Source organism: Oryctolagus cuniculus, chromosome 9 (assembly GCF_964237555.1).
Source record: "Oryctolagus cuniculus chromosome 9, mOryCun1.1, whole genome shotgun sequence".
In the NCBI taxonomy this organism is placed as follows: Eukaryota; Metazoa; Chordata; class Mammalia; order Lagomorpha; family Leporidae; genus Oryctolagus; species Oryctolagus cuniculus.
The window spans coordinates 97,438,203-97,452,049 of record NC_091440.1 but is presented as its reverse complement, the minus strand read 5'-3'; the positions used below and the strand labels follow the sequence as shown (position 1 = coordinate 97,452,049).

General features: G+C 42.1%; 1 protein-coding gene across 5 annotated transcripts in view; it reads left to right on the top strand.

The window, feature by feature from the left end:
* The window catches only part of CECR2 (CECR2 histone acetyl-lysine reader), a 142,273-nt gene that overhangs the window by 61,761 nt on the left and 66,665 nt on the right, over positions 1-13,847 (top strand). The gene's annotated exons all lie outside the window — the stretch shown is intronic.

Below are 13,847 nucleotides of genomic sequence, written 5' to 3'. Positions count from 1 at the left end.
TAGATGGCCTGAGGTATAAATTAGAGAATATTAGCATAATGCATGGAAAAAGAAAGGATTGGGTAGAGAAGAAGTTAAAAAAACTGAACCCCAGGGGGTATTCTTCAAGATTTATGGGGTGCAGAAATGGAAGAAACTACTGGAAAGGAGACAGAGGAAATAATCTGTGTAAATGCTGCTTTTAGCTCCAGTATGAGATCTAAAAACTATTGGAAGGCTAAAAGCTATCAATTAATTGTATTTATCTTGGTTGCAGTGATGTTTGAATCATTAATATTGAGAATAAGATTTTTCAGATTTTTATTGCCATCTGTGAGATTCTCTGTGGTAGAACTGTTTCATCAATTTCAGATAAATAAGCGAGAGTTTTTCCCTTTAAGGTCAGCTTGATGAAATTTCTGATGAATAGTGAGTTTTGAAAGTTATCTATGTAATTAAAAGAAAATTTCTAGTTTGTAAGTTGTCAAAGAAGTGACTGCAATATAGTCCATTTCTATCTCCTGCAGCTGCTGTGTATAGCTGAAGAGTAGGGGTTTGACAAATTATCTTTTCCCTGCCATTCCTCTTTACCATGGCCCATTTCAGTTAATGTTGGCAGCCACCACCATTAAAATTATGCTGCTTATGTTTCTGAGGAATAAAGTCTTACGTGTATATATCAGCAGGTGCTTTTGTGTGTGTGTGTGTGAGTGTGAGTGTGATGTCCCTTGTTAGTGTGCATTTGTCCCAGTGTTTGGAATTGTAGTTAAGATGCCATATTCTACATCACAGTACCTAGATTTAATGCCTAGTTCTGGTTTCTGCCTCTAGCTTCCTGCTAATGCAGACCTTGGGAGTCAGTGGTATTGGTTTGAATTCCTGGCTCTCAGCTCCTGGCTTCAGCCCCAGTTTTTGTGGGTGCTTTGGAGAGTGAACCAGCAGATCTTTTCCTTTCTCTTGTCCCTCTGCTTTTAAAATACAGAAATGAAAAAGGATGTAGTACAATTCTATGAGGAAGCCAAGGGAAGATAGAAGGAGAGTGGAAGTAGAGAGGTGAGATTACGAAACCACTTTTTGGATTAGGGCCTTGTGAGCTAGAAGGGTGTGTATTTACAGACACTGGACAGGCATGGGGTGTGTTGTGGGTAGTCTTTTTGGAAATTGGGTAAAGTATATAATGAATCCGGTAAGGCTGTGTTATTAAAAGATGTGGGATTTTTGCTGGCACCACAGCTCACTAGGCAGAGTGGACAGTGAGAGAGAGAGACAGAGAGAAAGGTCTTCCTTTGTTGTTGGTTCACCCTCCAATAGCGCTGCAGCTCACTAGGCTAATCCTCCGCCTGCAGCACCGGTACTCCGGGTTCTAGTCCCGGTCGGGGCACCGGATTCTGTCCCAGTTGCTCCTCTTCCAGTCCAGCTCTCTGCTGTGGCCCGGGAGTGCAGTGGAGGATGGCCCAAGTGCTTGGGCCCTGCACCTGCATGGGAGACCAGGATAAGCACCTGGCTCCTGCCATCGGATCAGCGGGGTGTGCCGGCTGCAGCGGCCATTGGAGAGTGAACCAACTGTAAAAGGAAGACCTTTCTGTTTCTCTCACTGTCCACTCTGCCTGTCAAAAAAATAAAAAAATTTCAAATTAAAAAAAAAAGATTTATTATGTAAAAGGCAGAGTAACACACACACACACACACACACACACACACTCATGGTGGGGGGGCTTTTGTCCTCCCCACCTGACCACAACATCCAGGCCTGGACTAGGCTGGAGCCAGGAGTTAGGAGTTCAACCTGGTCTCCAGTGTGGGTTGCAGGAGTGCATCTACGGTCTTCCCAGGCTCCTTAGCAATGGGGTGGAATTGCAAGCAGAGCAGCCAACACTGGCTGTGCCCCAGCTGTGAACTTTTTGAAGACCTTTTGTATATCTCCAAAATGGCAAACTATTATTACTTAAAACCTGTGTGTGGCCGGCGGCGTGGCTCACCAGGCTAATCCTCTGCCTGCGGCGCCGGCTCCCCGGGTTCTAGTCCCGGTTAGGGTACTGGGTACTAGTCCCGGTTGCTCCTCTTCCAGTCCAGCTCTCTGCTGTGGCCTGGGAGTGCAGTGGAGGAGGCCCAGGTCCTTGGGCCCTGCACCCGCATGGGAGACCAGCGCACCAGCCGCAGCGGCCATTGGAGGGTGAACCAACGGCAAAGGAAGACCTTTCTCTCTGTCTCTCTCTCTCACTGTCCACTCTGCCTGTCAAAAAAATAAATAAATAAATAAAAATTTAAAAAAACCTGTGTTTTTTTGTTCGCACACAACATTTCTCTTTTCTATGACAGTGTGTGCTTTTGCAAGGCTGCAGAAGTAGTCCTGAAACCTCAGAAGTTAGCAGCCACTATTTTGTTTTTGCTTCTCTTTTCTTTTTGTTTTTGCAGATCAGCCATTGACTGTGCTCTTCCTGTTTTCTTTCTTCTCTTATCCAGGTTAAAGGAACAGTTTTTATTTGGATAAAGGGGAAAGAGCCATAGTTGAACAATGTAATAATCTTTCAAGCTGCTGTTCAGAGGGGATATTTCCCTGACCAAAGCAGTTTCCCTAAACACATTGTGTATGTGTATGATGATAAGTAGGATCAACTGTAGGAAGACCAATGGCTGGCAGGCTTGTGGCTCACTGGTTTAAGCTGTTGCTTGGGACACCCACATTCCATATCAGAGTGCCTGTTCTGAGTCTTAACTGCTCTACTTCCAATCCAGCTCCCTGCTAAGTAGCAGATGACTTAAATACTTGAATCCCTGCCACACCGAGACCCTGAAAGAGTGCCTAGTATCAGCCTGGCCTATCTCTGGCTATGGAGTCATTTAGGGAATGATGATTTAATTGCCATTTTGTGATTTGAAGAAAGGCATGAGGAACTAAGTGGTGTCCTCTGTCTGAAGGCCGAAAGCCCAGTGGTCTTCAATGTTTTCACTGAAAGCAGTTCCCCTTTGTGTCTAGTTTAATAAAGCAAGTGTGGGTTGCTGTGATTTTTGACAAAGTAGACCACCACTTGATTTTCATTTATTCTGCATAATTTAAGTTTAACTTGATTGTCCTATGATACAATGATAAGGGAACTCTTAAGTACTGTATGTAAAAATCTGACCCGATTGTGATCTTTGTCTATGTATTGATTTATTTAAGTCTGGATGGCCTCTGTTTAAAAACCTGAGGATGTCCATAATCCTCAGGTATCAGAATGACATTGTGTGTGCATTTAAATTGGGAAGGTATGGAGTAGGCTTTTGCCTTAGTAGTTAAGGTCCCTTTGGGATGCCTGCTTCCTGTATCAGAGTGATTGGGTTCAAGACCCAGCTTCCCAGTTCCAGCTTTCTGCTAGTGCTTACTCCTCAGAGGCAGAAAGTTATATGGCTGAAGAAGTGGGCTCCTGGCTTCGACCTGGCCCAGCCCTGGCTGTTGTGGGCATTTGAGGAGTGAAGCAGTAGATAGGAGATCTCTTTCTTTCCTATCCCCCACCCCTGTTTCTCTCTCTCTCTCTATCTCTCTCTCTCTCTCTCTGTCTCTTTCTCTCTCTCTCTGCCTTTCAAAAACATAAATAATTAGTGGATGAAACTAAACTAGAAAGATTGCCTCTCGTGGCCCTGACAGTCCCACTCGCCATTCAGCACAGGCCACCTTCATAATTCTGAGACCCATTTACTAGCCAAGGAGTCAAAAGAGAGTGAATTGTTTTAAAGAAATAATTTCTCCCAGGGCTGATGAAATATTCCTGCCCCACAACAAAATATTAACAGTGCCTCTCCCTCAGAACAGGTTTGGATAGACACTGCCAAATTTTTTATCTTAGGATCTCTTTGTCTTGATAGATAGCATGCAATTTATCCTCTTTTTAACATTTCTTTTTTCATTAAAAATCTGTTTTCTTAGTTATAGTCATATCCTGTTTGCTGCTAGAGTGTCCTAGCTTTCCAGATTCCCTTTCTTGATTGGATTTTAAGCATTTTCTTCTTTGCGTCTTCAGCACTTAACAGAGTCGAGCACATACTATGTCTTCAGATGCCAGGGCCGCTGTCTTTTACTTGTGTGATGTCTGTTGTCACATGTCTATATTGGGGTGTATTGATGGAGCTGATTCAGTCATAGGAACCTACCACACTCTCACACACACTCACACTGAAACATATATAAAATTCTGTTTCTTGCGTTTTCATAATTCTTGTATAGGAGAGCAGTAATGCAGATAGACATGAACAGCTGGACTTGGAACGTTGCAAGGGGATGCCCTCTTCAAATTTACAGGACCTTGTCAAAGATCATCTTTGTTTCTGTCCCCTGCCCCCAATATAGCCTTTTATTTTCCTTATTTCTGACTATCCATTAAAGATCATTTTAGGGATTTAAAATGTTTTTAGACATTAAAATTTATCTAAAATTTCCTTGGGTTTTTGTCTTTTTCTGCACCTGCAATCCATTACAAAACCCTATCATCTTTGCTTCTGAAATTCTCTTTTCCATAGTCATCCCTGTAGCATTGGCCCCATCACTTCTTCCCAGAACTGGATCAGGGGAGTTTTTATCCTCTAGTGTCTCTACTGATGTGTCCTGCAGATTCTATCCAGCTTAACCTTCTGGGTTTGATTATTTCGTGTCTCTGCTATGAAGTCTTGGGTGGCTCTCCAGTACTAAAACAATTTACAGCTGTTCCAGCAGTGAGCTCCCAGTGATGATTATGTAACTCCATGGCCCAGTGCAGTACTCTGAAGTAGCTCCCAAAATAAATTTCCTGAAGTCTCTTGGTTGGTTTTGTCTTGAAAATTCCTGTAAATATTTGCATAAAAATATCTTCTCAAACAATAGTAAAAGCAAAAGCAGAATAAAACTGACTCTTTAGGAAGCCTGTTAAAATACCTTGTGATTTCCTATGTTAAGACCACACACTGTGCCCTGATTGGAAACCCTGGTCCCCATGATGAGATCAAGAGTACTTAAACTGGGCTCTGAGCCTTTGTGTGGTCTGCCAAGGGCCACACTTGTCCATTGTACATGCTTCAGAGAACATATTGGGAAGGTTTCCAGCTTTTTATGGTGTCTAAGAATTATTTGTATAACATGGACATTTTTTTCTGGAGAAGACCCATGAACTGAGTGTCCCTCCCCTTACCTCCTTTGGAGCCACTTTTGGTAACACACATTTTTAGAAAGTCGTGAAGATTGTTTTGGATTCATATATTTATTGGTGAAATTAGTCGTTTGCAGTTAACCTAATGCTTTAGAATTGCCTTCATATTTGAAGGGAGGAGCTATTTTGGTTTCCTTTCCTCGTGACCCTCACATCACAGCCAGAGACACATCTGTTTCATGGGAGGTAGAGAGGAGTGGTATGGTTGCGGCAGAGCAGCAGCCTCCTGGGATAAATCTCTTGGCCATCTGAAAGTGTTATATAGCTGGTTTCAGATCCCTCACCATTATACCCACTTGAGTTGATTTATATTTTACAGTCTAAATTGGCATGGGGCATGCCTTTGGGATTAAATTAATTTATACCAAGTTAGAAAGCATCAGCTGCCAAAGTCAGGGGTGCCTTCTGGAGGCCGGTGTGCTTTTTTTCTTCCTGTATTCTAAGCCCACACTCCAGGCATTCTGTCTTGGATAGCAGCTGGGATGGTCCTTCAAGAGGGCCTGCTTTGCATCTCCTTTGTGTAAACTCCCGTTCTGGGTCCTATACAGAAGCCAGATCTTTGAGATACTACATTGTAATTTGGTCCTTGTGCAAATTAGGAAGATTTGTAATCCTCTAAAATCAAATACAACAAACACGACTTTTATTTAGGCATTTTCCCCTCCTTAAATAAACAAAAAGGAAATGTGTGATCTTGATCCTTACTTGAAGTCGAAGAAAAGGGAAGTTTTTCTCTCAACAGCAAAATTTTAACAAAAATTTCTTTAGATATTAGTAACGTATCAGACAAGAAAAAATACTTATGGTTTTATTTAAGAAAAAGTCTGCTAAGTGTCTGTTGTGGTTACATTAAAGAAGTTTAGTAATATTCTGTGTTATTTGTCTTCCACCTGGAAATTACCTTTATTAGCATGCAGGACTTCTTACAGTGAAGAATTGCAAACACTTTTATAAAATGTATACTGCAGGCTGTATTTCTACTCTGCCCCATTGCCTGTCAGAGGTTGGGCTCATTCCCTCCCTCAGTTCTGAGTTCTTTTCCCAGCAGCCGCTGTGTGACTTAAAGATTTGTTCTTGAGGGTGGGAAGGTGGGCCAATGTTGAACAGACTTTGCGCTAATGAGCTGTGATGCCAGCTGCATACGGGTCAAATCCTGTTACTCCCTTCAGCTACTCTCTGAAGCTGCAGAGAAGCAGGAGTAACCCGGTCTCCTTTCTCCATGCTGATTTGCTGCCTTTTCTGCTGTTTTTTTTTCCCCCTCCTTCTTCTGTCCCAGAGCATCTTGGCAAAGTTCAGATTTCTGTGCTCACAGCTCAGTGCTCACAGTGAAAAGGAAATACAAAGGGGAGGAGAGAAAGTGAGAAGAAAAAAGAGGTTGAGGTAGAGATCATTAGAAGGGTCTCTTACTGTCTGAGTCTAACATTTTAAAGTTCTGGGTTGAAACCGTAAGCTATAAAACCTTTTAAATAACCTAGATTTCCAAATAATTTCTTGGAGATAGTTTTATTGGTGCATGAATATGGTAGGCCATATATTAATATACTTTGAATTTCTATTGTTCAGAAACTCCTGAATTTTGAAAAGAACACCATATCTCTTTAGTCTTTGTTCTTTTCCCACAAACTGTCATTGTAAAGAAGAAGTATTATAATATTAACATTTTATACAGCATTGCCTGTGTGTCAGACATGGCGTTTTCTCTTTTAATCATAACAGCCTCTTTAAGATGCACACTTTTAATGTGGGAAAAAAATGACTTATAGCCATAAGTACTGTTGAATATAGTTATATTGTAATGAAACAAATCTCCAGTTTTTTTATTGGTCTAAATTTTTTTTTTTAATTTCATTATTTACTTGAAAGGCAGAATTACAGAGAGGGAGAGAGAGAAAGAGAGGTCTTGCATCTGCTGGTTCACTCCCTAAATGGCCACAATGGCTAGAGCTGGGCTAATCTGAAGCCAGGAGCCAGAAGCTTCTTCCAGGTCTTTCACATGGGTGCAGAGGCCCAAGGACAGAGACCATCTTCCACTGCTTTCCCAGGCCACAGCAGAGAGCTGGATCTGAAGTGGGAGAAGCTGACACTTTACCTGCTCTACCACAGTGCCAGCCCCTCAGTCTGAAATATTAATGTGTAAGAAACTAACTGATTAAACCAATTCTTTTGATCATTGGGATGAAAATTGCTTTCCTGTTTCTTTTCCTCTTCCATTTTCCCTACAGCATTTTTTTTTTTTAATAGACAGTGAGAGAGAGAGAGACAGAGAGGTCTTCCCTCCGTTGGTTCACCCCCCAGATGGCCACCACGGCCGGAGGTACACCGATCCAAAGCCAGGAGCCAAGTGCTTCCTCCCGGTCTCCCATGCGGGTGCAGGGGCCAAGCACTTGGGCCATCCTTCACTGCCTTCCCAGGCCACAGCAGAGAGCTGGACTGGAAGAGGAGCAGCCTGGACTAGAACTTGATGCCCATATGGGATGCTGGCGTCGCAGGCAGAGGACTATCCAAGTGAGCCATGGCACCGGCCCCGGCCCTTACAGCATTCTTAATTCTTATTTTACCATTATGGTGAAAACTGAGTCTTGTATTGTCCTTGCCAGTGCTAAGGAGAAGAGGAAAAGCTCTGCTCTCTGGGTGGCTCACCCCACATTCCTGGTTCTTAACTTTAAAATTCTGCAAAGACACGGGGGGAACTTCACTGATAATTTTTGTTACCTCATATGTAGTTTGGAGCTACATATAGATTTTTAAAATATTTATTCTATGTATTTGAAAGGCAGGGTTGGGGAGAGACAAAGAGAGGTCTTCCATTGCTGGTTCACTCCCCAAATGCCGACAACAGCCAGGGCTGCACCAGGCTGAAGCCAGGATCTAGGAACTGCATCCTGGTTTCCCATATGGGTGGCAGGGACCCAGGTACTTGGGCCATTTCCCCCTGCCTTCCCAGGTGCATTACCAGGGAGCAAGATTAGAAGCAAAGCAGCCAGGACTCCAGTGTGAGTATTCTGTTATGAGATGCTGGCCTCACAAGCTGTACTACACTGCTGGCCCTGACTACATTCTTACTGGTTTCTAAATAGATTTATTGGTAGGAATGACATTGAACTATAAGGAACAAATGACTCATTTCTCCTACCCAGTGACAACTAATCTTATACTTTATTTATTAATTTGTGAGAGTGTGCTCCCATCCACTGGTTCATTCCCCAAATGCCTGTATTATCTGGAACCAGGCCAAGCCAATGCCAGGAGCTGGGAACTCAATCTGGATCTCCCATGTAGGTGTCAGGGACCCCATTACTTCAGCCATCACTGCAACCTTCTGGGGTGCACATTCATAGGAAGGTAAGGATCACCAGATACTCTCATGTAGGATGTGGGTATCTTAACTGCTAGGCTGAACACCCACCCCTATTCTTATATTCAGAATATATTGTTTAGTCTCTATTTATTTGTTTTGAAAGTCAAGAGAGGGGGAGAGGCAGAGAGGGATCATCCATCCACTAGTTCACTCTCCAGATGGCTGCAACAGCCAGGGCTGGGCCAGGATGAAGCAAGAAGCCAGGAGCGTTGTCCCTGTCTCCCATGTGGGCGCAGGAGTCCATACATTTGGGTTATCTTCCACTGCTTTTCCCCTGGCCATTAGCAGGGAGCTGGGTCAGAAGTGGAGCAGCAGTGCCTCAACGTCATTCCCTAGTGGTTTACTTTTACATCGAGATTAAACTTATTCTGTACATTTCATAGGGTTTCAAACTTATAGGCAGGACCTCTATAAATTCCATGCATTTTAATTAGTAAGCTTTATCTGCATGATCTAATGATATTCATACACTAATGCTAGTGTTTTTGAATGAGCAAAAATGGCTTTCTTTGTTGATGGTTTGAGTTAAAATATAAACATGTAATTCAAAGTCCTTATAAAGAATATGTTAATATATACTAATATATAATGCTTATAATATTAGAAATTAAGTGGTTTGCAAGTTGTGTCAGATATCAGTGCATTTTATGTTCATGGCAGTAGGAAGCTATGTTCTTTCACTTCTGTTGGTCATTATGTTTATGTCTTTTGTTCATTAAACCATCATTTATCTTCCAATAGTTTTCGAAATTATTCCCTTCTCTATTGCCACAGTGCTGCTCTGTAGCAGGCTACCCTGTAGACGGAGTGTTTGCGAATCATGAAGCTTTCATTAAGACACAGGTTCTGGCTTCAGAAAGTCTGTTGTGAGGCCTGAGTTGCTTCCAGCAGGCTTGCAGGTGATGCTGTTATTCTGAGGTCCCCACCTTCAGTTCCCTTCCCAATGATCCTGCACACCTCAGAACTTTATATCTGAGGCAGAAATCTAATCCTTTTTTTCTTTCTTGTCACCCATTTGCAAACAAGAGTAAAATCTATACTCTTTAGTTTGGCATTCAGAGAAGATTTGTAAGAAATAAACTTGGTCTTTCTCTCTATCCTCTAATAATACTCTTATCACCATTTCCACTTCTAGAGAGCACTTGATACTTCCCACACTGGCCATTAACTTTCACAGACTCTAACTGTTCATCTGGCCAGAACCATTCTCCCCCTTCAAGATATCACACAAGTCTTGGCTCCCTGGCAGTTTGACTCCATATTTCCTTAATTTCTCTAGTTTTTCCATATTACTTTATGTATTTAATAGGATTTATCGCACCTTTTTTTTGTTAAAAGATCTATTTATTTATTTTGAAAGAATTTTTTAATTCTTTTTAGAGAGATCTTCCACCCTCTGGTTTACTCCCTAGATGGCCACAATGAACTGTGCTGGCCCAAGCTGAAGCCTGAAGCCAGGAGCTTCATCTGGGTCTCCCACGTGGGTTCAGGGGCCCAAGCACTTGGGCCATATTCTGCTACTTTTCCCAGACCATTAGCAGGGAGCTAGATGGGAATTAGAGCAGTCTGAACACAAACTGACATCCATATGGGATGCTGGCATGGTAGGTGGTAGCTTTTCCCGCTATGCCACAATGCTGGTCTCATCACACTGTTTTATAATTACTTGCCACCATTTAATCAAGAAAAGATTTGAGTTCTGTTTATATCTGGCATGATTCTGGTTGCCAGGTAGACAATATAGTGTACACAATTAAAAAAATTTTTTTGGTCATTTTTGGCTTATATTTTTAGCTTCTCCATCCTGTTTCCCTTCCTCCTTTCTCCTTGGACTTTCTTACTCACTTTTATATCTCTAGTGTGTGGCAAGTGATAGGTGATGTATTTATTTTTATTGGATTTTTTTTAAACCATATTCTGTTTGCTAAATTATGCTTAATGTTATAGATAAGGGCTATAAAAAACAGCATGTTCCTTTTTCATAAGCAGTCTTATCAGAAGAAATGAAAACACTAATATTACTAATTAATGCAAAAATAGCATTCATGATACTGTTGTAGCCAGTACCTGCCTCTGGTACAAGTGACAGTGACAGGAGTGGAGGCCAGAAAAGAAGGTCTCTGGGCAGAAACCACAGGTTGATGAGAAAGGAAATTAGATCTGAGAAACTGCACTTTAGCTTAACTCATGCAGATTTGATTATCTGCTGTATGCTTGATTGTTTCATAAAACTAATGTTCTTAGTCATTTTCTACAGATAAAGATGACCCACGTGTATGCTGTGGCTAACTCCTCAAAGTGTCCTCCTTGGGTGTGGCCTTTGTTTATCACCTAAATCAGTAACTTCTGTTCCCTTAAATCATGGGTTAGTCTCAACCACAGCACCTTCAATCAGGAATTACATTGCACTAGCAATTCACTGTGCTGGAGATTCAGCCAGGTGTGCACCCGTGAAGATGTGTAATGATACTTGCCTGTAATTCCACAGCGATGAAGGAGTTGCTTCGGGAACAGCAGTGTGGGACTCAGCCAGGAAGACTTAGTAGATGGTTTTTTACATAATTGAATACAGTGTGGTTTGGCAGAGGGAAATGGTACATGTCAGGGCATGGAGAAACTAGGTAAGTGGTCAGAGTGGTTATTGCAGCTGTTGAAACCATCAGGCCTGTCTAGAATAGAGGACATTGGCTGCTGGGAACAACTCAGGAATGGTTGACTCGGGCTTCACACTTTTTGCTGAGTGCCCTTGGGGAACTTAGTTAACCTTCATGGACCTAACATCTCTAAATTGAAAGAGTTGAAATACGTGGTCTGTAATTTATCTTCCAGCGCTAATATTTGGTGATTCTGACTTATCTGTCAAACAAGATGGCCTGTAACTCCTGCTTCAATAATTTTGCATCCGTTACAACCAGTTTACTTTGGAGTCTTGCTTAGTGACCAGGTTTAAAATATGACCCATTCAAGTCTCCCCATGTTTTGCCTCTCTTTTACTTTTGTCAGATCTTAGATGTCTGTTTCTCCTTTCTTGTGCTTTACACTGTTCAGTAAGTCCTCAAGACTCTCCCTCCTGCTCTGTGCTTGTGCTGACATCACACCTTCCACCCTCTGTTCCTGGAATTTGCTTTATGCAGCCAGCATCTAGATTAGTCTCACTTTGCCTCTCCAATGGATTGCCATTGTCTTCCAAAGAAAGGCCAAACTCATTAGCTTGGTATTCGGTATCATCTGTCAATCTTAGCTCACATTACTCCTCTTGACATAATCTTCAGAATAGTTAACTGAAACCAATATCCTCCCTGTGCCTTTGCTCATGTTGTTCCCTGCACCTGGTTATGCTCTGCCTCTCCCTCCATTGTCACACAGTCACAATTTTCTCAACTCAGGGGCCACCTTCATCAAATCTCTCAGGCTTTTCACAGCCATAGGTGATGCTTTTCTTCTTTACTCCCACCATTCGGTAGCTTTTATTGTGTACCCAATAGTAATAATTACATGTCTTATTTTCTGTAACATTTTTCTCTCCTAACTAAATTAAACTCCTTAGTACTTAGAAGTTGCTACATTGTCATACACAGGATGGTACCCAGTAAATATTTGTTGAGTGAATGGACTCTGACTAAATATAGTTCAAATTCTTCTTATCGCTCATTATAGAGGTTTTTATAACCACTAACTAGAATGTAGAAAAAACTCTGCCCTCAGGAATTAATGAGCTAGTGTCAGAATAAGAACCATTGCCATTTACATGTGTTAACAGTTTCCAAGTTTGTATTTAAAGCAAGCAAACTGTTTTCAAGCTGGCTCCTTGTCTTTGGATTTGAGTTTCATCTACCTGGGTTTTCAAGGCAGTACAGGACGCCTTCCTTTCCAGTTGTATCACCTCAGGGTCCTTTGTCGTTGGTTTAGTCTGTCAGTGAGAGCAATTTGCAGTTTTTGTTTTGTGAAGTTTTTTTAGAGTGAGCGTTTCCAAACTTGGAAAGCTTTAAGGATTAAAATAATAAATGGGATACCCACATTGCATATTAGAGTGCCTGGTTTGAGTCCCAACTGCTACTTTTCTGATCCAGCTTCCTACTAATGCACAACCTAAGACAGCAGTGATGGCCTTATTACTTGGGTCCCTGTCACCCAACTGTGAGACCAGATTGAGTTCTGTCCTCCTGCCTTCAACCAGGCTGAGTCCTAGCAGTTAGAGCCATTTGGGGAGTGAACTAGAGGATGGAAGAGCTCTCTCCATCTGATGTGTCTCTCACTTTCTGCCTTTCAAAAAAATGGAAAAATTCTTTAAAATCATTTTCATAAGACTTAGTATTTCTATGCTAGAAATAGACTAACTTCTTAAGTTTGTATAGTACCATATAATTGGTATTAAGATCAGAAATTGTCGGCCGGCGCCGCGGCTCACTAGGCTAATCCTCCGCCTAGCGGCGCCGGCACACCGGGTTCTAGTCCCGGTTGGGGCGCCGGATTCTGTCCCGGTTGCCCCTCTTCCAGGCCAGCTCTCTGCTGTGGCCAGGGAGTGCAGTGGAGGATGGCCCAGGTGCTTGGGCCCTGCACCCCATGGGAGACCAGGAAAAGCACCTGGCTCCTGGCTCCTGCCACCGGATCAGCACGGTGTGCTGGCCGCAGCGCGCCGGCCACGGCAGCCATTGGAGGGTGAACCAACGACAAAGGAAGACCTTTCTCTCTGTCTCTCTCACTGTCCGCTCTGCCTGTCAAAAAAAAAAAAAAAAAAATCAGAAATTGTCTTGTGCACATCTCACATTTTCAGAATTATAAATAAGAGTCTCAAAAGTTTGACTTTTCTTTGGGTTATAGATCTGGTTACGCACCAGGGAAATCATAAACGGAGCATTGGGAAATGATTTGCATCTAGAGGTTGTACAGTGACTTGATAGAATGCAGGCAAACTTCTGTCATAAGAGATAATGGCTTGAACGTATTTCATTGTCTTCAAAAATGCATTTATTTTGGGCAGTTGAGAAGAGAAATAAGGTCTCTTAACTTTTCCCACTGCTGTTTTATCTAATAGCACCTTTCAACTAATCTGACTTTGAGTACTTTTCTGAGAAAAACTAGATCTTCATGCATTGTTTGTCTGAATCCCTAAAAAAGGAAATTTGTCTCTTCTAGGATTAGATCATTAACATAGACATTAACTCATTTTCTTCAGATGATACAGAATTAATCTTAGTTCTCACACTCTACTGTCATCAGTCATCTGGGTGTGGTGTCTGCAAATGAAAATTGCCTTAATGCTTACTATCTGTGCTATTTAAGTCAAGGTAAAGTGTCTCTTTTTAAAAACTGTTGTGGGTAGTTTATTTATTGAAATTGTGAGGTAAATG